Raw genomic sequence first — 23,589 nt, 5'->3', positions numbered from 1 at the left:
AGCAAGATTCTTGTTCCAACTGGGCTACGCAGGTCTAGCAAAGATTGGGTTGGTGGTAGAGATGGGGTTCAAGGTCAAGGTCTAATGGAGAAGTGGTCTCAGAGGAGCCTGCCCAAAAAGAGTCTATGTCACATTATTCAATAATATTCGGCTTTGACCTGTGATTCTCCTCAGGTCTTTATTTTCAATCATATTTGTGCCACTTCTCATCTCCCTCTACTTTTTAAAAATATATAGCTCTGTTTCCTAGGCTCCAGTGTAAGCAACAGATGTGGCCCAGAGTGCCAACCATGAATTAAAATTTCAGAATTGAAGTGACATTTTAAGTATTGTAAGCAAGATGAATTTTAAAGGAATATTACTTTCCATCTCTTTGTAAATGGAACATGTAAATATGTGTGTTCTAATTTATAGGCTGAGAAGTCAACTTTTTGAACTTAACTTGCCTTAAAGCAGAAGCCACCTGGAGTACATTTTTTATCCCTTAAGGTAACGTGTTGTTTTTCTGTGATGAACTTCTTTTTCTTTTTCACAACTTCAGCAAAATGAAGATCAGCTACAAACTGAAATTTTTATTTGCTGACGCCAGTATTTCATTGCAAAATTCCATGTTAACCTTAGTCCTCGTTATCTGAATTGAGCCTCTGGGCTTTCCTTTAGACCTAGGTCCATCAATATCCCAGTATGTGTCCAAGAACCCTGGAGCTCTTCATTCACTAGCCTGATAAATGTAGATACATTGAAAATTACCCTTTTAGCCAAATGTCCACACATCTGTTGACACTTCCAACTTTAAACTTGTTAACCTAAGAGCTTTGTGAGGCTTCATACATTCTGTTTTTGTGCCTCCTCTTCCACCACTACCAAAGGGCACATGTTTTTCTTTTTATTGTGTAAGGGTATATATTATGCAGAATCTATTTTCTCAGTTCTCCTATTTTATCTTATATATTCTAAATCATTCTTTAGCCTCCTTGAACCTGTCTCTTTTCATGCTTTAGTTTTCCTGACATGTTCTTTCATAAGTGGACAAAGCCTGGCCTCATTTTTACTTCACATTTTTCTTTTAAACTTTCTGTGAAGTCTTAGAAATTCTGCATTTTGAAGAACTGTCCTCTCCTTCTTCACAATAAATGAATCAACAATGATAATAACTATGAGCCCCTGCTGTGGGATAGACGTTGGATATAGTTGTTTTAATTCTGATAACCTGAAGGGTAAGTATTAGTATTTCCATTTTACAAAAAAGGCAATAGGAAGCCCATTGGTAGTACACGAATGGATCAAGGTCACATTTATAGCTGTACAAATAAGGAACACACTTCCTAATTCCAACTTCTGTATTTTCTCTATAAGCAAAATAGACTTGCTGTCCCATTCTCTTTTTTTCTATGTCCCCATTTCCATTCTTTCTGTTTCCCTTCTTTCAATTCACTACCAATTTTAAATCAACCATATAGGTGTTCAACTCATGAACTTCCCTTTTTTTCCATTTTTATCCTACCCTCACCTTCACTCTACCACTCCCCAATCTGTTCCTTCATTTCTTCACATAAGATTATATAGTTACAAGATTTACTCTTCTAAAGGATTCCTTGCACATCTAGTTTTTGAGACCCAAAGCTTATAAATTTTGAAAGAATTTGTTAAGAGAAATAATGAAAAATTACTATTAGGCAGAAGTATGAGTATTTATTTAGACTAATTAAAATAAATTAAAACAAACACAAATTTTATTTTATTTATTTTTTATTTTTGTATTTTTCTGAAGTGAGAAGCAGGGAGGCAGAGAGATAGACTCCTGCATGTACTTGATCAGGATCCATCCGGCAAGCCCACTAAGGAGCAATGCTCTGCCCATTGGGGGCCCTTGATCCATTGCAACCGGAGCCATTCCAGGGCCTGAGGTAGAGGCCATGGAGCCATCCTCAGTGCCCAGGGCCAACTTTGCTCCAGTAGAGGCTTGGCTGTGGGAGGGGAAGAGAGAGATAGAGAGAAAGGAGAGGGGGAAGGGGGAAGAAGCAAATGGATGTTTCTCCTTTGTGCCCTCACTGGGAATCGAACCCAGGACTTTCACACACTAGGCCAATGCTCTACCACTGAGCCAACTGGCCAGGGCCAAAACAAACCACAGATTTTAAAAGCTAACAAAATTCACAAAATCCAAAAAGTTGATATCATATTTTATTAATTAAATGACTGACAGATTTGTATAATATTTTTGTCCTACATCTTTTAGCTGTTACTCTATATCTTTATATAAAGAAATACTGTAATATTATTTTTAATACAAAAGAAATTTCTAAATTCAGTTTTTTTCTAGAATAATTTCTACAAGTTGAGTTTTTACATTTGATAGTTCAAAAATAGTTTCTTTCAACTTCATAACTATTAGTGGTAATGTTATGCTAAGACACTATTGAATACATTAAATGAATAAAACATACAATGTCATATAAGTATATTATCTATTTATAACATAGTTATCATTTGTATCCTACAAAAATAGAAATTCTGATAAATTCTATTTCTTGCTGTTCTCAAAAATTAAAAGAAAAGGTTATATGGTACATTTGCAATTGGATGTACTGCATTAAAGAATATAATTTTTTCAAAGGAGAAAACTTCCATTTCTTTAAGCACTGATGAGAATTAAACCTATTGCTTACAATTTTGCACATCTAGAGTTTAGAAGAATTTTTAACAGAGTGGCTTCTAAAGCTGCACATTTTATTTTATTTTATTTTATTTTATTTTATTTTTTTTTATTTTTTTTTTTTTACAGAGACAGAGAAAGAATCAGCGAGAGGGATAGATAGGGGCAGACAGACAGGAATGGAGAGATGAGAAGCATCAATCATCAGTTTTTTGTTGTTACACAATGAACAACCTTAGTTGGACCCAAAGCCAGAGACCTTTGGGTCCAAGCTGGTGAGCTTTGTTCAAACTAGATGAGCTCACACTCAAACTGGCGACCTCGGGGTCTCAAACCTGGGTTCTCCGTATCCCAGTCCGACGCTCTATCCACTTCACCACCACCTGATCAGGCTAAAGCCGCACATTTTAAACTTTGTTCCCCTTCCACACCACATGGTTTTTATGCCAGGCACTGCTGTAGACTATGACTTCTCTACTATCAACTTCATGTTATTAACCCTGGATGAGTCATTTCAGTGAGTAGCAGTTGCTGTATCTCTACATTATTACTACATTCTAAATAGAAAACTGTTCCTAGAGTAGACTACAAACCATAAATACATCTTATAAAATCCAAACTAAGTGAACACCAACTCAACTTCCACTTATCTGAAAACCCAAAATGTTGATGGGCCCTTAATTATCACCTAGCATGAGGAGAGAAATGACAGAGGGAAGTTCAGAATGCAAAGAGGCAGTAGTCTTAACTAGTTGTAGTTAATATACTTTGCCTTTGCAAATTCTATAAAAACTATAACCATATAAATAACCTTATGGAGCCCATCCCAAAGCTTTGAAAGAAATCTGTGCAGCAAGAGAATGTCTAAATTATGTTTTATTTCCATTTAGATAAATCTGACTAGTAGTTAGTCACCAAACCATCTTCTCTACACAATCTTCAAGCTCTATAGCATGAAAGGCAAAAGCAAAGCAGGATTATCTAGTAAAATAAATGCTTTAATAGAATTAATTTTTTATGAAAAAACTAAATTTAATTGACTCTAAAGTCCTTGATTATAGTACATTTTGTTTTGTATTTTCATCTGAAGATATAGTAAGTGATTAACACAAATTCTGTGGATAAATGAATAAATAAATACATGAATAAATGAATAATATTTTTTAAAAGCATTTGTAAATATACCCTTGATAAGTAAAATATAATATAATGTAGGAAGGACAGTGGTGGGCCATATTCATGCTCCCAGAAATTGCAATATATGCCTGAAACCTGTCAAAGAAGTTGTACTTCAAATGATAATATTTTCAGAGATTGTTGTCTGACAGTGAACAATACTCTCTATCCAAATAAAAATGTTTTAAACACTCCTGGATGTGAATCCAATGTGGGAATGAATTTAAAATAAACATTAAACATTTTGCCATCTGTTGCCCTGTTGAGTCACTGAAGGACAGTTTTCCCAAATGTTCATATTTTCAGATTAACTGGCCCATATCTGCCAAGAGTAAAAGAAGAAAGAAAATCTGGAACTCAATGATTCCATTAAGTTGTAAAAGATGCACAACAGAAACCCTGCTTTTCAGAGTAAAGTTGTGGATTAACACTGGAGTCAAACCAGGGGAAACATCCCTAAATTGTTGAAACATTTTATCCAACAGTTAATTAAAATCACCACATAGCAATAACTTTAACAATTTTTATCACAACATATTTCTATTTTATATTTATATATACTTCATATTTCTAATCTTTAGAGGTCATTGTTGTTAATGAACATCAGAATTTGAGTAAAAAATTGAAGTGAAAGAAGAAAAAAAAGAGGACAGATTGAGAGACAACTAGAGTAAATGATAGATGGATGAGAGTTATAAATAATAGCAAATAGGAGAGAAAATTTTAAAGTAATCATAGAAACCTAGTATTGTTTCTCACATTTCAGTCATGCCTTTCCTCCAAGCAGTGTGACATATACCAAGCGAGTTAGCTACAATCTGTTCAAGGATGAAAGAAGCAGTACACAGTTGGCCTCCTTCCTGCCTAACATCACTTCTGGTTGCCCAAGCTACTCTCCCAGCACTAAATTCCTCAGGTTTAAAGCTGCCTGAATCTTCAGGTCCCAATCCCAATTTTAGGGTCACCTTCATGCTATTTTTACTACCTGAATGTAATTTTGCGTGACAGGAAATAGAGGCAGACAATAGGGAATAATTGCAAAAATGTCACTTAAGAAGATAAGTGCAATTTCTTGACTAATAAAAATGTTAAAAATCCTAATCAAAATCTAGCAGAATGTTTTAGAGGTCAAAAAGCTAATTAAAAATATTAATATATGAAAAGCAAAAGAATCTAATACAGAAAAAATAATGCTGGAAAATAAAATTGGAAGCCTTATAGAACCTAATTTCAATATTTACTATAAAAGTATAGTGGCCAGAATATTGTGATATTGGTAAAAAAAAATGAACATATAGACCCATGGAACATAAGAGAGTTCAGAGATATATTTACATATGTATGGCCAATTATTATTTTACAAGATATCAAGGCATTTTAATGAATACACAACTACTTTTCAACAAACAGTGCTGGTACAACTAGAAATCCAAATAAAAAAAATAAACTTTGTTTCATACCTTGCTATATGTACAAAAATTAAATTAAATATTATAAACAAGTATAAAGCATAAAACTTTAAAAAATCTAAAGGTAATCAAAAAAATATTTATGACCTGTTCTAAGCAAAGATATTTTTATGTAGAACAAAAAAAAATTACATAGAATAAAAAATAAATTTAAAAGAAAAAACTGATGAATTGGTATTTATAAAAATTAAAAACTTTCTTTGAAAGATAAAATTGAGAAAATAAAAAAATACAAACTTAGAGAAAATATATAAGAATTCTTAAACCTAAATAATAAGAAAACAATTTTTTAAAAATGAAGGGTAACATCATCAAAATGATGATATAGGTTTTTCCTGACTTCAGTCCCCCTAATAGAAAGACCAATTAGCAACTATCTATATATAAAACAACATTGTGAAATCCCAGAAAACAGGAGTGATGTTAAAGCACCCCCCCATCAGACTACAGAGATTGAGAGGGACCATATTCAAAAGAAGAAAGGCTATATTTTGATCATATCACCCCTACCCTAGGCCAGCACAATGTTGCACCAAGAGAACCCAACTGACCTATAGTTTCTCCAGAAGAAAAAAGAGTACCTAAGGTGGATATTCAGCTCCCCAGCATTGTGGGTCTCTTCCCAGGATGCTCATTTGGGTCTCATCTCACAGTGATCACATGAAGAAATCTGTGAGGCTTGACCACTAGAGTTCAGATTGTGATGGAGGAGGAGGCAGGGTTTATAGTTCCCCAGCTCTTCTAGATCCAATCTAACAATCTTATTAGAGCTGAACTGTTGCTGTACCTGGGCAGGGAGGTCACTAGCCAGCTCTCTCTGATCTGGTCTCCTGCCAACAAGCTATACTGGTCATGGAGACTTTTATGCATTCCTTTCCAAGAAGAGAAGCAAATTAAAATCTCTGCCTAGGTCTAAATATAACCTCCTACCCTGCCAAACCAGAAACCCTAACCAAAGCACCAAGGAGCTTCATAGCCCATCAGAAAGTTTTACAAAGACACCTGAGAATAGCTCAGCCAGTAACTCTTTCATTTGCACTGTCAAACCAATGGTCCCATCTTGCAAGAGAGTTTGGTAAAGAGCTATAAAATATTACGTATTCAACCTTCAACCCATAATGGCCATGAAGCCAATTTAACAACCCCACTCAGTCAGGGAAGTAAATTCATAGTTCCACCCAACTGCTGAGTATAGCAATCAGTTTCACCAAACTAAAAAGGCTGGGTGAAATTCAGGCAATCACAGAACCCATTACATAGCTATCCTAGGATAAGGAACCTAACCAGCAGTCTTATCCAACTATTTACGGTCAGTGGCACTTCCCTGGATCTTAGTACTTAGGCAGTAGAGTCACCAAATAAAGGACTAATAGTAAGCCCAACCAGCCCAAAGACAATCCTAACTGACCAATTCCTCCAAGCTTAGATGACTAGAGAAAGATTCTCTCAGCCAAAGTGAGTCTGTAGAGTCTGAAAAAGAAACCCATTTACTCAAATGCTCAGATACCAAAAAGAAGAAAAAAAAACTCAGGATCACATAGAATCAGGTAAACATTACACCACCAAAGTAAATTAATAAATCTCCACTAACAGATTTTAAAGAAATAGAGATCTGTGAGCTATCTGATGAAAAATCAGAAAATTTTATTAATAAAATTAGACAACTACTAGAACACAAACAGACAATAAAAGAAAATTGTAAAAACAATGCATGAACAAGTGAGCAGTTAAACAAAGTAATATAACATAAAAAAAGACATATACTAAGCCCTGGCCGGTTGGCTCAGTGGTAGAGCATTGGCCTGGCGTGCAGAAGTCCCGGGTTTGATTCCCGGCCAGGGCACACAGGAGAAGTGCCCATCTGCTTCTCCACCCCTCCCCCTCTCCTTCCTCTCTGTCTCTCTCTTCCGCTCCTGCAGCTGAGGCTCTGTTGGAGCAAAGATGGCCTGGGCGCTGGGGATGGCTCCTTGACCTCTGCTCCAGGCACTACAGTGGCTCTGGTCATGACAGAGTGATGCCCCAGAGGGGCAGAGCATCACCCCCTGGTGGGCAGAGCATCGCCCCCTGGTGGACGTGCCAGGTGGATCCCGGTCGGGCGCATGCGGGAGTCTGTCTGACTGTCTCTCCCCGTTTCCAGCTTCAGAAAAATTAAAAAAAAAAAAAGAAAAGACATATACTAGAGACCTGAAGATGGCAGCAGAGTAGGCAGATGCACAGACTCCCAGCTCACACCACCGAACAGGATTATAAAGTAATTTATGAACACTCAGCGTGAAAAACCAACTCTGGACTAAAAGAACAGCTCTCAAAAACCAAGGAGCAAAGAAGAAGCCACAACAAACCTGGTAGTGAGTGCCTGAATCTCCCCAGCTGATAGGAACAGAGGGGGCATGAGGCTGAGAGCCCAGAAGGGCTTTCACTCCAAGGAAAAGAGCAGAAAAAACTGCTCACAGCCACTTGCCTGGTGACCACAAAACAAAGTGTGTTGAAAGGGTCAGCTTGTCTTTCAAAAAGAAAAAGAAGAGTGAGAGAGATAGATGGTGAGAGGCAGAGGAATGCAGGGGACGACTTGAGAAGCTGACTCATCCAGTGCTGGAGGTGGCCATAGCTGGGGGAGGGGCTAATCTTTCCACAAAACAAAAGACAAAGTGCTTCCAGGTCACAGATATCCAGACATCCACCCAGCTCCAATCAGTGCAACAAGACAGCTGAAAACAAGAAGTGGGGAGGAGGCACAGTAACTCAGGTCTCCATGGAAATCTGAGATAGACCTCCTCTCCTCCTACTGAAGGTGAGAAAACACCTTGACCCCAAAGAAAGTAACTGGCAGAAGAGGCCTTCAGAGTTTCAGATTACACGCACTACATTCCTGGATATAGTTTCAAATAAACCCCCTGCTGAGATCAGTAAAGAAGACTATCACATGTTAAGAAAACAAACAAGTCAAGACTTCAAAGTGGGACAAATCTAAAAGTGGATTACAAATAATAGCTGATGCCAACCCAAGAAGACCTAGAAATAACACAATTGAAAACTGGAGGCAGACAACACCAAGCGTAGAATCAGCCAGCTCTACAAACAAAACACCCAAACACACAGACATAATGAGAAGACAGAGAAGTGGAATCCAAATGAAACCCCAAGAGAAACATCCAAGAAATGAACTGAGTGATATGGAAATAACCAAACTTCCAAGTGTGAAGTTCAAAATAATGATTGTAAGAATGCTTAGGGATCTTAGAACAACAATGGATAGTCATTACAAACACCTAAATAAAGAAATAGCAAGTATAAAAAAGGATATTAAAATATTTTTAAAAATCAGTTGGAGGAGAGGCCCTGGCCGGTTGACTCAGTGGTAGAGCGTCAACCTGGTGTGCAGAAGTCCTAGGTTCAATTCCCAGCCAGGGCACACAGGAGAAGCACCCATTTGCTTCTTCACCCCTCCCTCTCTCCTTCCTCTCTGTCTCTCTCTTCCCCTCCCGCAGCAAGGCTCCATTGGAGCAAAGATGGCCCGGGTGCTGGGGATGGCTCCTTGGCCTCTGCCCCAGGCGCTAGAATGGCTCTGGTCATGACAGAGCGATGCCCCAGAGGGGCAGAGCATCGCCCCCTGGTGGGCAGAGCGTCGCCCCCTGGTGGGCGTGCTGGGTGGATCCTGGTCGGGCGCATGCGGGAGTCTGTCTGACTGTCTCTCCCCATTTCCAGCTTTAGAAAAATACCAAAAAAAAAATAGTTGGGGGTAAAAATTACAATATCAAAAATGAAGACCACAATGAAAGAAATTAAAAACAGGATGGATGGGGCTGAGGATCGAATCAGCGAGTTGGAGGAAAAGATAAACAAAAGCATGAAAGCAGAGCAGAAAAAAGACAAGAGACTCAAAAATCTGAGAAAACTCTTAGAGAGTTCTGTGACAACATGAAGAGAAATAATATCCTCATCATAGGGGTTGCTGAAGAAGAAGAGAAAGAACAAGGGATAGAGACTATGTTCAATCATATCATAGCTGGAAACTTCCCTAAATTAATGCAGAAAAAACTCTTACAAGTTCAAGAAGCACAGAGAACTCCATTAAAGAGAAACCAAAAAAACCTACACCAAAACACATTATAATTAAAATACCAAAGCTAAGTGATAAAGAGAAAATATTAAAAGCTGCCAGAGAAAAAAAGGCTATCACCAACAAAGGAGTCCCCATAAGGATGACATCAGACTTCTCAACAGAAGAAACACTTGAAGCCAGAAGAGAATGGCAAGAAATATTCAAAGTAAGGCAGAACAAGAACCTACAACCAAGACTACTTTATCCAGCAAGGTTATCATTTAAACTCGAAGGAAAAATAAAAAGTTTCCAAGACAAAAAAAAAAAAACTCAAGGAATTCATTACAACCAAACCAGTGCTGAAGGAAATGTTAAGGGGCCTGTTCTAAACAGATCAAAGTGAAAAAAGAATATTCCAAAAGAGGAATACATCTTTAAAGAATAAAATGGCAATAAACAACTACATATCAATAATAACCTTAAATGTAAATGGATTAAATGATCCAATCAAAAGACATAGGGTAGCTGCATGGATAAGAAAACAGGACCCATATACCAGAAACACACTTTAAAACAAAAGATGCACATAGACTAAAGGTAAAAGGATGGAAAAAAAACGTTTCAAGCAAATGGAAATGAAAAAAAAGCTGGAGTAGCAATACTTCTATAAAAAAAAATGGACTTTAAAACACAGGATAGTGTAAGAGATAAACAAGGCGACTAAATAATGATAAAGGGAGGAATCCAACAGGAAGATATAACTATTATAAATATCTATGCACCTAATATAGGAGCACCTAAATATATAAAGCAGACTTTCATGGATATAAAGGGTGAGATCAACAGCAATACTATAATAGTAGGGCATTTTAATACCCCACTAACATCACTAGATAGATGCTCAAGAAAGAAAATTAACAAAGAAACAGCAGACTTAAAGGACACACTAGATCAACTCAATTTAATAGACATCTTCAAACCTTTCACCCTAAAGCAGCAGAATATATATTCTTTTCAAGTGCTCATGGTACATTCTCCAGGATAGACCACATGCTAGGGCACAAAAGTCATCTTAACAAATTTAAGAAGATTGAAATCATATCAAGTACTTTCTCTGGTCACTATGGCATGAAACTAGAAATCAACCACAACAGAAAAGCTAAAAAATTCTCAAACACATGGAAACTAAATAGTAGGTTATTAAATAATGAATGCATTACGAATGAGATCAGAGAAGAAAAAAATATTCCTAGAAATGAATGAAAATGAGCATACCACAACTCAAAATTTATAAGACATAGTGAAAGCAGTACTGAGAGGAAAATTCATAGCACTATAGGCACACTTTAAGAAGCTAGAAAAAGCTTAAATAAACAACTTAACCCTGCACCTAAGAGAACTAGAAAAAGAACAGCAAGTAAAGCCCAAATGTAGTAGAAGGAAGAAAATAATAAAGATTGAGCAGAAATAAATGACATAGAGAATAAAGAAACAATACAGAGGATCAATGAAACTAAGAGCTAGTTCTTTGAAAAGGTAAACAAGATTGATGAACCTATAACTAGATTCACAAAAAAAAAAAAGAGAGAGGACTCAAATAAATAAAATTAGAAATGAGAGTGGAGAAATAACAACTGACACAACAGAAATACAAAATATTGTAAGAAAATACTATGAAGAACTGTATGCCAAAAAGAAGACAACCTAGATTAAATGCAAGAATTCCTTGAAACATATAATCTTCCAAAAATCAAACTGGAAGAATCAGAAAACCTAAACAGACCAATTACAACAAATGAAATTGAAACAGTTATCAAAAAACTCCCAACAAAGGAAAGTCCTGGGCCTGATGGCTTCAAAGTGAATTCTACCAAATATTCAAAGAACTAACTCCTATCCTTCTCAAGCTATTTAAAATTGAAGAAGATGGAAGACTTCCAAGTTCCTTTTATGAGGTGAGCATAATTCTGATTCCAAAACCAGGCAAAGACAACACAAAGAAAGAAAATTATAAGACAATATCCCCGATGAATATAGACGCTAAAATCCTCAACAAAATATTAGCCAACCGGATCCAACAATATATAGAAAAAATCATACAACATGATCAAGGGGAATTTATTCTGGGGAGGCAAGTCTGGTAAATATTTGCAAGTAAATCAATTTGATTCATCACATAGACAAAAGGAAGGAGAAAAACCACATGATAATTTCAATAGATGCAGAAAAAGCACTTGATAAAATCTAGCACCCATTCATGATTAAAACTCTCAACAAAATAGGAATAGAGGGAACATACCTCAACATGATAAAAGCCATCTATGACAAACCCACAGCCAACATCATACTCATTGGGCAAAAATTAAAAGCAATCCCATTAAGATCAGGAACATGGCAGAAGTGCCCCCTTTCACCACTCTTATTCAACATAGTCCTGGAAGTCCTAGCCACCGCAATCAGACAAGAAGAAGAAATAAAAGGCATTCAAGTTGGAAAAGAAGAAGTAAAACTATCATTATTTGGAGATGATATGATATTGTATATAGAAAACCCTAAAGTCTCAGTCAAAAAACTACTGGAACTGATAAACGAATTCAGCAAAGTGGCAGGATATAAAATTAATACTCAGAAATCAGAGAATTTTTATACACCAGCAATGAACAGTCAGAAAGAGAAATTAAGGAAACAATCCCCTTCACTGTTACAATAAAAAAATAAAGTACCTAGGAGTAAATTTAACCAAGGAGACTAAAGATTTGTACTTAGAAAATTATAAAACATTGATAAAAGAAATCAAGGAAGATACAAACAAGTGGAAAAATATACCGTGCTCATGGATAGAAAGAATAAACATCATTAAAATGTCTATATTACTCAAAGCAATTTATAAATTCAATGCAATACAAATTAAAATACTAATGACATATTTTAAAGACATAGATCACATATTCCAATAATTTATATGGAACCAAAAAAGAACATGAATAGCTTCAGCAATCTTAAAAAATAAAAATGAAGTGGGAGGTATCATACTTCCTGATATCAAGTTATAGTACAAGGCCATTTTACTCAAAATAGCCTGGTACCAGCATAAGAACAGGCATATAGATCAATGGAACAGAACAGAGAACCCAGAAATAAACCCACAGCTCTATGGACAACTGATATTTGACAAAGGAGATAAGGACATACAATAGAGTAAAGACAGCCTCTTTAATAAATGGTGTTGGGAAAATTAAACAGCTACCTGTAAAAAAAAATGAAACTAGACCACCAACTTACACCATTCACAAAAATAAACTCAAAATGGATAAGAGTCTTAAATGTAAGCCATGAAACCATAAGCATCTTAGAAGAAAACATAGGCAATAAGCTCTCCAACATCTCTCGCAGCGATATATTTGCTGATTTATCTCCACAGGCAAGTGAAATAAAAGATAGGATAAACAAATGGAACTATATCAAACTAAAAAGCTTTTGCACAGCCAAAGACAATAAGAACAGAATAAAAAGACAAACTACACAATGGGAGAATATATTTGACAATACATCTGATAAGATGTTAATAACCAAAATTTATAAAGAACCTGTACATCTCAACACCAGGAAGACAAACAATCCAATCAAAAAATGGGAAAGAAAAATGAATAGACACTTCTCCAAAGAGGACATACAGATGTCCAATAGGCATATGAAGAAATACTCAACATTACTAATCATTAGAGAAATGCAAATTAAAACACAATGAGATATCACCTCACACCAGTCAGAATGGTGCTCATCAACAAAACAACACAGAGTAAGTGCTGGCGAGGATGTGAAGAAAAGGGAACCCTCCTGCACTGCTGGTGGGAATGCATACTGGTGCAGACTGGTGGAGATTCCTCAAAAAATTAAAAATCAAACTGCCTTTTGACCCAGCTATCCCACTTTTAGGAATATACCCTAAGAACACCATATAACTGTTCCAAAAGGTGAAATGCACCCCCATGCTTATGGCAGCATTGATCACAATAGTGAAGATCTAGAAACAGCCCAAGTGTCTGTTGAGGATTAGTGAATTAAAAAACTGTGGTACAGGGCCCTGGCCGGTTATCTCAATGGATAGAGTGCCAGCCCAGCTTGTAGATGTCCTGGGTTCAATTCCTGGTCAGGGCACATATGAGAAGCAATCATTTGCTTCCTTTCCTACTCCCCCTTCTCTCTCTCTTTCCCTCTCTGCTGGGTGTGGGGGTGCATGCAGGAGTCTGTCTATTTCCCCTCCTCTCACTTAAAAAAAATCAATAAAAATTTAAGAAATAAAACATAAAAAAACAATGTGGTACATATATACTATGGAATACTACTCAGTCATAAGAAATGATGACATCGGATCATTTACAATAACATGGATGGTCCTTGATAACATTATACAAAGTGAAATAAGTAAATCAGAAAAAACTAAGAACTATATAAATCCATACATAGATGGGACATAAAAATGAGACTCAGAGACATGGACAAAAATGTGATGGTAATGGGGGGTGGGGTGGTGAGGAAGGAGAGAGAGGGGGTGGGGGGAAGGGAGGGCCACAAAGATAACCAGATAGAAGGTGACGGAAGACAATTTGACTTTGGTTGAGGGGTATGCAACATAATCAAATGTCAAAATAATCTGGAGATGTTTTCTCTCAACATATGTACCCTGATTTATTAATGTCACTGCATTAAAATTAAAAAAATAAGATTAAAAAGAAGAGATATACTAGAAATAAATAACACAATTACTTATTTGAAGATTTGACCAAGCAAAACATAAAATCCATTAACTAGAAAATAGGACATTTGAAATTATAATCTGAGAAACCAAGGAGGAAGAGGAAGAGGAGGAGAATGAAAAAGTAAAGAAAACCTATGAAACTTATGAAAGTAATATACATATCATGGAAATCCCAGAAACAAAAGAGAAAAAGAAGAAGACAAAAAGTATATTGAAAGCAATAATGGATGAAAACTTCCTAATTCTGATGAGATAAATAGACACCCAGATTTATTTTGCCCAAAATCCTAAGAGGGTTACACTGAAACACATTCATTAATTTGTCAAAAGTCAAAGTCGCCTGACCTGTGGTGGAGCAGTGGATAAAGCGTCGACCTGGAAATGCTGAGGTCACCGGTTCGAAACCCTGGGCTTGCCTGGTCAAGGCACATATGGGAGAGTTGATGCTTCCAGCTCCTCCCCCTTCTCTCTCTCTGTTTCTCTCTCTCCCTCTCTCTCTCCTCCTTAAAATGAATAATAAATAAAATTTTAAAAAAACTAAAAAAAAAAAAAAATTAAAAAAAAAAAAAGTCAAAGTCAACCTGACCTGTGGGGGCACAGTGAATAAAGTGTCGACCTGAAAATGCTGAGGTTGACAGTTTGAAACCCTGGGCTTGCCTGTCCAAGGCACATATGGGAGTTGATGCTTCCTGCTCCTCCCCCTTCTCTCTCTCTCTGTTTCTCTCTCTCTCTCCCTCTCTCTCTCCTTTCTAAAATGAATAAATAAAATAAAAAAGTTAAAAAAAGTCAAAGTCAAAAAGAAAAAATTGAAAACAACCATAAATAAGAGAAGAGTGGTATACAACAAAAGCTCAATTAGACCACAAGCAGATTTCTCAACAAAACATTTAAGGTCAAGAGAGAATGGGATGATATATCAAAATATTGAAAGAACAGAACTGTCAACCAAGAATATTATACCAGGCAAAGTTGTTTAGAAATAAAGACTTTCCAAAACAATGGTTGAGACAATTTATCACTACTAGAACTGTCTCATAAGAAATACTAAAGGTAGTTCTTTAAGTGGAAATAAAAGATGTTAATTAACATTGTAAAAAAAAAAAAGCATATTAATGCAGTTGCAAGACTCACAGTAATGGTAAATATATATTCCAAGTCAGATTCTTAATATTGTAATGTTAGTGCCTAATTCACTTACTACTCTTCAACAAAAGTTAAAAAAATTATTAAGAATACCCATAATTACTATAGTTTGTTATTTCATATATAAAGTAAAAAAAATGTAATTGCAATAACCTAAAATGTGGAGGTGTGGAGAGAAGAAAAAGTATAAAATGTAAGAATACTATTGAAGTTAAGTTGTTATTGGCTTAAAATAGGGTGTTATAAATATATTTTATGTAAGCCTTATGATAACCATCAAGGATAAACCTGTAGCAGTTACACAAAAGATTGTGATAAAGGAATCAAAATAAACCACTTCAAAAACTTATTAAATCACAAGAGAAGAAAGAAAATAAGAAGGAACAAAGAATCTACAAAACAGTCAGCAAACAAGTAAATGGCAATTGTAAGTCCTTAGCTAACAATAATTACCTTAAATATAAATAAATTAGAGTCTTCAATCTAAGGATATCAAATGTATTTAAAAGAAAAAAACAGATCCATCAATATGTTGTTAAAAGTGACACACTTTATATTTAAGACACACACAGACTAGGAGTGAAGGGACAGTAAAAGGATATTTCAAGTAAATGGTAACCAAAAGAAAGCAGCAGTAGCTATATTAAACAAAACAGACTTTAAACTAAAAATGGTCAAAAGAGACAAAGAAGGTCATTAAATAATTATGAAGGGCTAATTCTTCAAGAAGAAATGTCAGTTTTAAATAGTTATGCATTCAGCATTAAAACAACTAAATATATAAATTCTAACAGAAGTAAAAAGAAAAATAAACAGTAATAAAATCCTATTTGGGGACTTTAGTACCCAACTCACAACAAATAGATCACCCAGAATGAAAATCAATTAAAAAAAACAGCAGATTTGAACAACACTATAGATGAAATAGACCCAACAGACATATACAGAACATTTAATTCTACAACAGCAGAATATAAATTCTTCTCAAGGACACAAAAAAACCTTTATTTTGAAAGAAATTAACCATATATTAGGCCACTAACCAAGTCTTAGCAAGTTGAAGAAGACTGAAATCATACCAAGTATCTTTTCTGACACAATGATATGAAACTAGAAATCATTAGCAAGAGGAAAACTGTAAAATTCACAAACATGAAAATTAAATAACACATTTTTGAATAACCAATAGATCAAAGAAGGAAATTAAAAGTGTATATAAAAATTACCTTGAGAAAAATAAAAATGGAAACACAATATACTTGAGAGATACAGCAAAAGCAGTTCTAAGAAAAAAAGTTTATAGCAAGAAACATAAAAATTAAAATTAAATTCTTCAATACTAAAGCTAACTTTACACCTCAAGAAACTAAAGAAGAACAAAGTTGAAGATGGCAGCGGAGTAGGCAGACTCCCAGCTCACACCACCAAACTGGATTACAAATTAATTGAGGAACAATCAGCATGAAAAACCAGCTCTGGACTACAAGACCAGCTCTCAAAAACCAAGGAGCAAAGAAGAAGCCACACTGAGCCTGGTAGAGAGTGCCGAGAAGTGGTGTGTCTCCCCTGCTTACAGTAACAAAGGGGGTGTGAGGCTGAGAGCACAGAAGTGCTCTCATTCCAAGAAAAAGAGTAGTAAATATTGCTCACAGCCACGTTCCTGGGGACCTGGGAACGAGGTGTGTTGAAAGGCTGGCTTATCTTCCAAAAGGAAAGAGAGAGACAGACGGTGACTGGCAGAGGAATGAATGGGAGGACCTGAGAAGCTGACTCATCCAGTGCTGGAGGCGGCCATAGCTGAGGGAGGGATTGATACTTCCACATAACACAAGACTAAAGTGCTTCCAAATCATACATCTCCAGACATCTCAACAGCTCCAATCAGTGCAAGAAGACACAGCTGAAAACAAGAAGTGATGAGGAAGGGCAGTAACTCAGGTCTCCATGGAGATCTGAGATACACCTCCCCCTACTGAAGTGGAGAAAGCACCCTGCCCAGAGAGTAACTAGCAGATCAGGATTTCAGAGTCTCAGGTTACACGCACACACATTCCTGAATATAGTTTCAAATAAGCCCCCTGCTGAGATCAGTAAACAAGACTACAAGTGAGAAGAAAACAAACTAATCAAGACTTCAAAATAGCCCAAATCCAAAAATAGATTACAAATAACAGCTGATGCCAACCCAAGAAGACCAAGAAATAACACAACTGAAAACTGGAGGCAGACAACATCAAACCTAGACTCAACCAGCCGTACAAACAACACACCCAAACACACAGACCTAATGAGAAGAAAGAGAAGTGCAATCCAAATGAAACCTAAAGAGAAATCTTCAGAAAAAGAACTGAGTGATATGGAAATAACCAAACTACTGGATGCAGAGTTTAGAATAATGATTGTTAGGATGCTTAGGGATCTTAAACAACAATGGATGGTCATTACAAACACCTAAATAAAGAGATAGCAAGTAGAAAAAAGGACATTGAAATATTTCAAAAGAATCAGTCAGAGGTGACAAATACAATATCAAAAATGAAGACCACAATGGAAGGAATTAAAGAAAGGATGGATGAAGCTGAGGATCAAATCAGCGAGTTGGAGGACAAGATGAACAAAGGCATGAAAGTAGAGCAGAAAAAAGAAAAGAGACTCAAAAAGTCTGAAGAAACTCTGAGAGAGCTCTGTGACAACATGAAGAGAAATAACATTCACATCATAGGGGTTTCTGAAGAAGAAGAGAAAGAACAAGGGATAGAAACTTTATTCAATCAAATAATAGCTGAAAATTTCCATAAATTGATGCAAGGAGGGTCTCATAAATTCAAGAAGCAGAGAGAACTGCATTAAAGAGAAACCAAAAAAACCTACACCAAGACACATCATAATTAAAATACCAAAACTAAGCAATAAAGAGAAAATATTAAAAGCTGCTAGAGAAAATAAGGCTATCACCTACAAAGGAGCCCCCATAAGGATGATATCCAACTTCTCAACAGAAACACTTGAGGCCAGAAGAGAATGGCAAGAAATATTCAAAGTAATGCAGAACAAGAGCCTACAACCAAGACTACTTTATCCAGCAAGGCTATCATTTAAAATTGAAGGAGAAATAAAAATCTTCCCAGACCAAAAAAAAAAAAACGTCAAGGAATTCATTACAACCAAACCAATGCTGCAGGAAATGTTAAGGGGCCTGTTGTAAACAGATCAAAGTGGGAAAAGAATATAGCAAAAAAGGAATATAGCTTTAAAGAATAAAATGGCACTAAACAACTACATATCAATAATAACCTTAAATGTAAATGGATTAAATGATCCAATCAAAAGACATAGGGTAGCTGCATGGATAAGAAAACAGGACCAGTACATATGCTGTATACAAGAAACACACCTTAAAACAAAAGAAGCACATAGACTTAAGGTAAAAGGATGGAAAAAAACATTTCATGCTAATGGAAATGAAAAAAAAAAGCTGGGATAGCAATACTTATATCAGAAAAAATGGACTTTCAAACAAAGACTATAGCAAGAGATAAAGAAGGTCACTACATAATGATAAAGGGAGCAATCCAAAAGGAAAATATAACCATCATAAATATCTACACACCTAATATAGGAGCACCTATATATATAAAGCAGGCTTTCATGGATATAAAGGGTGAGATCAACAGCAATACTATAATAGTAGGAGATTTCAATACCCAACTAACATTACTAGATAGATCCTCAAGAAAGAAAATTAACAAAGAAACAGCAGACTTAAAGGACACACTAGATCAAATTGATTTAATAAATATCTTTAGAACCTTTCACCCAAAGGCAGCAGAATATACATTCTTTTCAAGTGCTCATGGTACATTTTTTTAAGATAGACCACATGTTAGGACACAAAAGCAGACTCAACAAATTTAAGAAGATTGAAATCATATCAAGCATTTTCTCTGATCACAATGGCATGAAACATAAATCAACCACAACAGAAAAACTCAAAAATTATCAATCACATGGAAACTAAATAGCATGTTATTAAATAACAAATGGGTTAACAATGAAATCAAAGAAGAAATAAAAAAATTCCTAGAAACAAATGATAATGAGCAAACAACAACTCAAAATTTATGGGACCCAGCAAAAGCAGTCCTGAGAGGGAAGTTCATAGCTGTACAGGCATTTCTTAAGAAGCTTGAAAAAGCTCAAATAAACAACCTAATCCTTCATCAAAAAGAACTAGAAAAAGAACAGCAAGTAAGGCCCAGAGGTAGTAGAAAGAAGGAAATAATAATATTCAGAGCAGAAATAAATGACATAGAAGCAAAAGAAACAATATGGAGGATCAAAGAAACCAAGAGCTGGTTCTTTGAAGGGTAAACAAGATCAATGAACCTTTAACAAGACTCACCAAGAAAAGAAGAGAGAGGATTCAAATAAATAAAATTAGAAATGAGAGTGGAGAAATAACAATCGACACAACAGAAATACAAAATATTGTAAGAAAATACTATGAAGAACTGTATGCCAAAAAATTAAACAACATAGGTGAAATGGACAAATTCTTTGAAACATATTATCTTCCAAAAATCAGTCTGGAAAAATCAGAATACCTAAACAGACTGATTACAACAAAAGAGATCAAAACAGTTATAAAAAAGCTCCCAAAAAACAAAACTCCTGGGCCCAATGGCTTCACTGGTGAATTCTACCAAACAATCAAAGAAGAACTAACTCCTATCCTTCTCAAGCTATTTCAAAAAATTCAGGAGGAAGGAACACTTCCAAGTTCCTTTTATGAGGTGAGCATAATTCTGATTCCAAAGCCAGGCAAAGACAATACAAAGAAAGAAAATTATAGGCCAGTATCCCTGATGAATTTAGATGCTAAAATCCTCAACAAAATATTAGCAAAATGGATCCAGCAATACATGAAAAAAATCATACATCATGATCAGTGGGATTTATTCTGGGAAGCAAGGATGGTACAACACTCGTAAATCAATTAATGTGATTCACCACATAAAAAAAAGGAAGGAGAAAAAACCACATGATAATTTCAGTAGATGCAGAAAAAGCATTGGATAAAATCCAGCACCAATTTATGATCAAAACTCTTAGCAAAATGAGAATACAGGGAACATACCTCAACATGATAAAGCCCATCTATGACAAACCCACAGCCAACATTATAATTAATGGACAAAAATTTAAAGTAATTCCCCTAAAATCAGGAACATGGCGGGGGTGCCCTCTTTCACCACTCTTATTCAACATAGTTCTGGAAGTCCTAGCAACAGCAATCAGACAAGAAGAAGAAGTAAAAGACATGCAAATTGGAAAAGAAGTAAAATGATCATTATTTGCAGATGATATGATACTGTATATAGAAAACCCTAAAGTCTCAATCAAAAAACTACTGGATCTAATAAACAAATTCAGCAAGGTGGCAGGATATAAAATTAATACACAGAATTCAGAGGTATTTTTTACACAAATAATGAACAGTCAGGAAGAGAAATTAAGGAAACAATCTTCTTCACTATTACAATAAAAAACAATAAATTACCTAGGAGTAAATTTAACCATGGAAGTTAAAGACTTGTACTCAGAAAATTATAAAACATTGTTAAGAGAAATCAAGGAAGACACAAACAGTGAAGGCATATACCATGCTCATGGTTAGGAAGAATAAACATCATTAAAATGTCTATATTACCCAAAGCATTTTATAATTTCAATGCAATACCAATTAAATACCAATGACATACTTCAAAGATATAGAACACATATTCCAAAAATTTATAAGGAAGCAAAAAAAGAACACGAATAGCCTCAGCAATCTGAAAATGAAGAATAAAGTGGGAGATATCACACTTCCTAATATCAAGTTATACTACAAGGCCATTGTACTCAAAACAGCTTGGTACTGGCATAAGAACAGACATATAGATCAATGGAACAGAACAGAGAACCCAGAAATAAACCCACATCTTTATGGACAACTGATATTTGACAAAGGAGGTAAGAGCATACAGTGGAGTAAAGACAGTCTCTTTAACAGATGGTGTTGGGAAAACTGGACAGCAACCTGCAAAAAAATGAAACTAGACCACCAACTTACACCATGCACAAAAATAAACTCAAAATGGATAAAGGACTTAAATGTGAATTGTGAAACCATAAGTATCCTAGAAGAAAACTTAGGCAGTAACCTCACCGACATCTATCACAGCAATATGTTTGCTGAATTATCTCTACAGGCAAATGAAATAAAAGACAGCATAAACAAATGGGAGTATATCAAACTAAAACACTTTTTCACATCTAAAGACAATATGAACAGAATAAAAAGACAAACCACACAATGGGAGAACATATTCAACAATACATCTGATAAGGTAGTGATAACCAAAATTTATAAAGAACTTGTAAAACTCAACACCAGGAAGACAAACAATCCAATCAAAAAATTGGTACAAGAAATGAATAGACACTTCCCCAAAGAGGACATACAGATGGCCAATAGTCAGATGAAAAAATGCTCAACATCACTAATCATTAGAGAAATGCAAATTAAAACCACAATGAGATATCACCTCACACCAGTCAGAATGGTGCTCAGTGACAAACAACACAGGATTGGTGTTGGCGAGGATATGGAGAAAGGGGAACCCTCCTGCACTGCTGGTGGGAATGCAGACTAGTGCAGCCACTGTATAAAACAGTATGGAGATTTCTCAAAAAAATTAGAAATGGAACTGCTATTTGACCCAGCCATCCCACTTATAGCAATATATCCCAAGGACACCATATCACCGACTGAAAAAAAGAAATGCACCCCCACGTTTATGGCAGCATTGTTCACAATAGCAAAGATCTGGAAACAGCCCATGTGTCCATCAGTGCATGAATGGATTAAAAAGCTGTGGTACATATATACAATGGAATACTATGGGGCTATGAAAAAGAAGGAAATATTACCTTTTGTAACAATATGGAGGGACCTGGCAACTATTATGTTGAGTGAAATAAGCCAGGCAGAGAAAGAAAAATATCACATGACCTCACTCATTTGAGGAATTCAAGGAATAATAAGAACTGAGGAACAGAATTGAGACAGAGGCGGAATTAAAGGGACCAGAGAAAAAGAGGACAGAGGAAAAGGGGATGATAGGATGGGATAAATCTGAAGGGATGGAGGGAGGGTGCTGTAGGGAGAGGGACAAGGGAAAGTTGAGGGGAATGGGGGGGAGGCATTCGGGGTGACCCTAGAATCTATGTAAACACAATTAATAAAATAAAATAAAATGAAAACCACCAGAAAAAAAAAGAACAAAGTTGACCTAGAGTTAGCAGAAGGAAGGTGTAAGCCAGCAGCCACGGCCAGGGCCACCATCAGAGCAGCCCAGCCCTTGCAGGTTCGCATTGGATTCGGACAGTCGGTAAAGAAACCATGGAGCCAAAAACTGGTGGGCCATAGCCTTTAATCCTACCTTGCACCCGGCGGGCAAGTAAAAATACACACTGGGCTCCAAAACCCACTCACACTCAGTGCTCACAAAGCCACTGACTTATCCGAGTTTCCTAGAATCAAAGGTTTCTAGCTCACCAGACTTATTCTCCTCAGTTCCCCATCTCCTTCCTTATCCCAGATACAAACTCTACACAAACTGGCATCTCACTCAGCACTCCGCCATCTTGGCTGCTTCTCCTGGCCTCCTCCACGTGGCCTTTCTCTGTTCTCCTCTGCTCTCTCTTGCTAATCTCAGGAACCAAGAGCCCAAACTCTGTTCTGCCCCCATTTTATATTGTAGCTTCACAACCTCTAATCCAATATACAAAATGGGGAAGACCCTAGTAGAATCACTTCTCTGAGGCATGATTGGATTGTACCACCCCACATCAAAAAGGGTGGGAAAGGCTTAATCCCAAAACCAAGCCCCAGGCTACAACGATCCCCAACACACATTAATATCACCTGGGTGACAGCCTCCACGTGGGCGGCGTCATCTTTAACAAAGTGAGCATAATACATTTTATCTGCCCAACAATCCACCCTATGCTCACTTTACTACCCACAATTTGCATCACCAGCATTCCTGTGCAAGGAAATTAGAACATTACACAGATTACAACAGCAAAAATCATACAGTTTCAACAATTACAAAAGTACATTTCACCAGTCTCTCAGCATTTAGCGCAAAATGTCCTCAGCCTTCTTTCTAGCCACAGGAAAAGCTTCCCAGGGCAGGGCAGTGCTTCTAGCAAAGCCACCCCCCACCCCCATCAGGGTATTTCACATTGTCCAAAATCCGTAATCCGTGAGTCCATCCAACAAAGGAGCCAATGC

Source organism: Saccopteryx leptura, chromosome 3, assembly GCF_036850995.1.
Source record: "Saccopteryx leptura isolate mSacLep1 chromosome 3, mSacLep1_pri_phased_curated, whole genome shotgun sequence".
Lineage (NCBI taxonomy): Eukaryota > Metazoa > Chordata > Mammalia > Chiroptera > Emballonuridae > Saccopteryx > Saccopteryx leptura.
Note: the sequence above shows the minus strand (reverse complement) of the source record.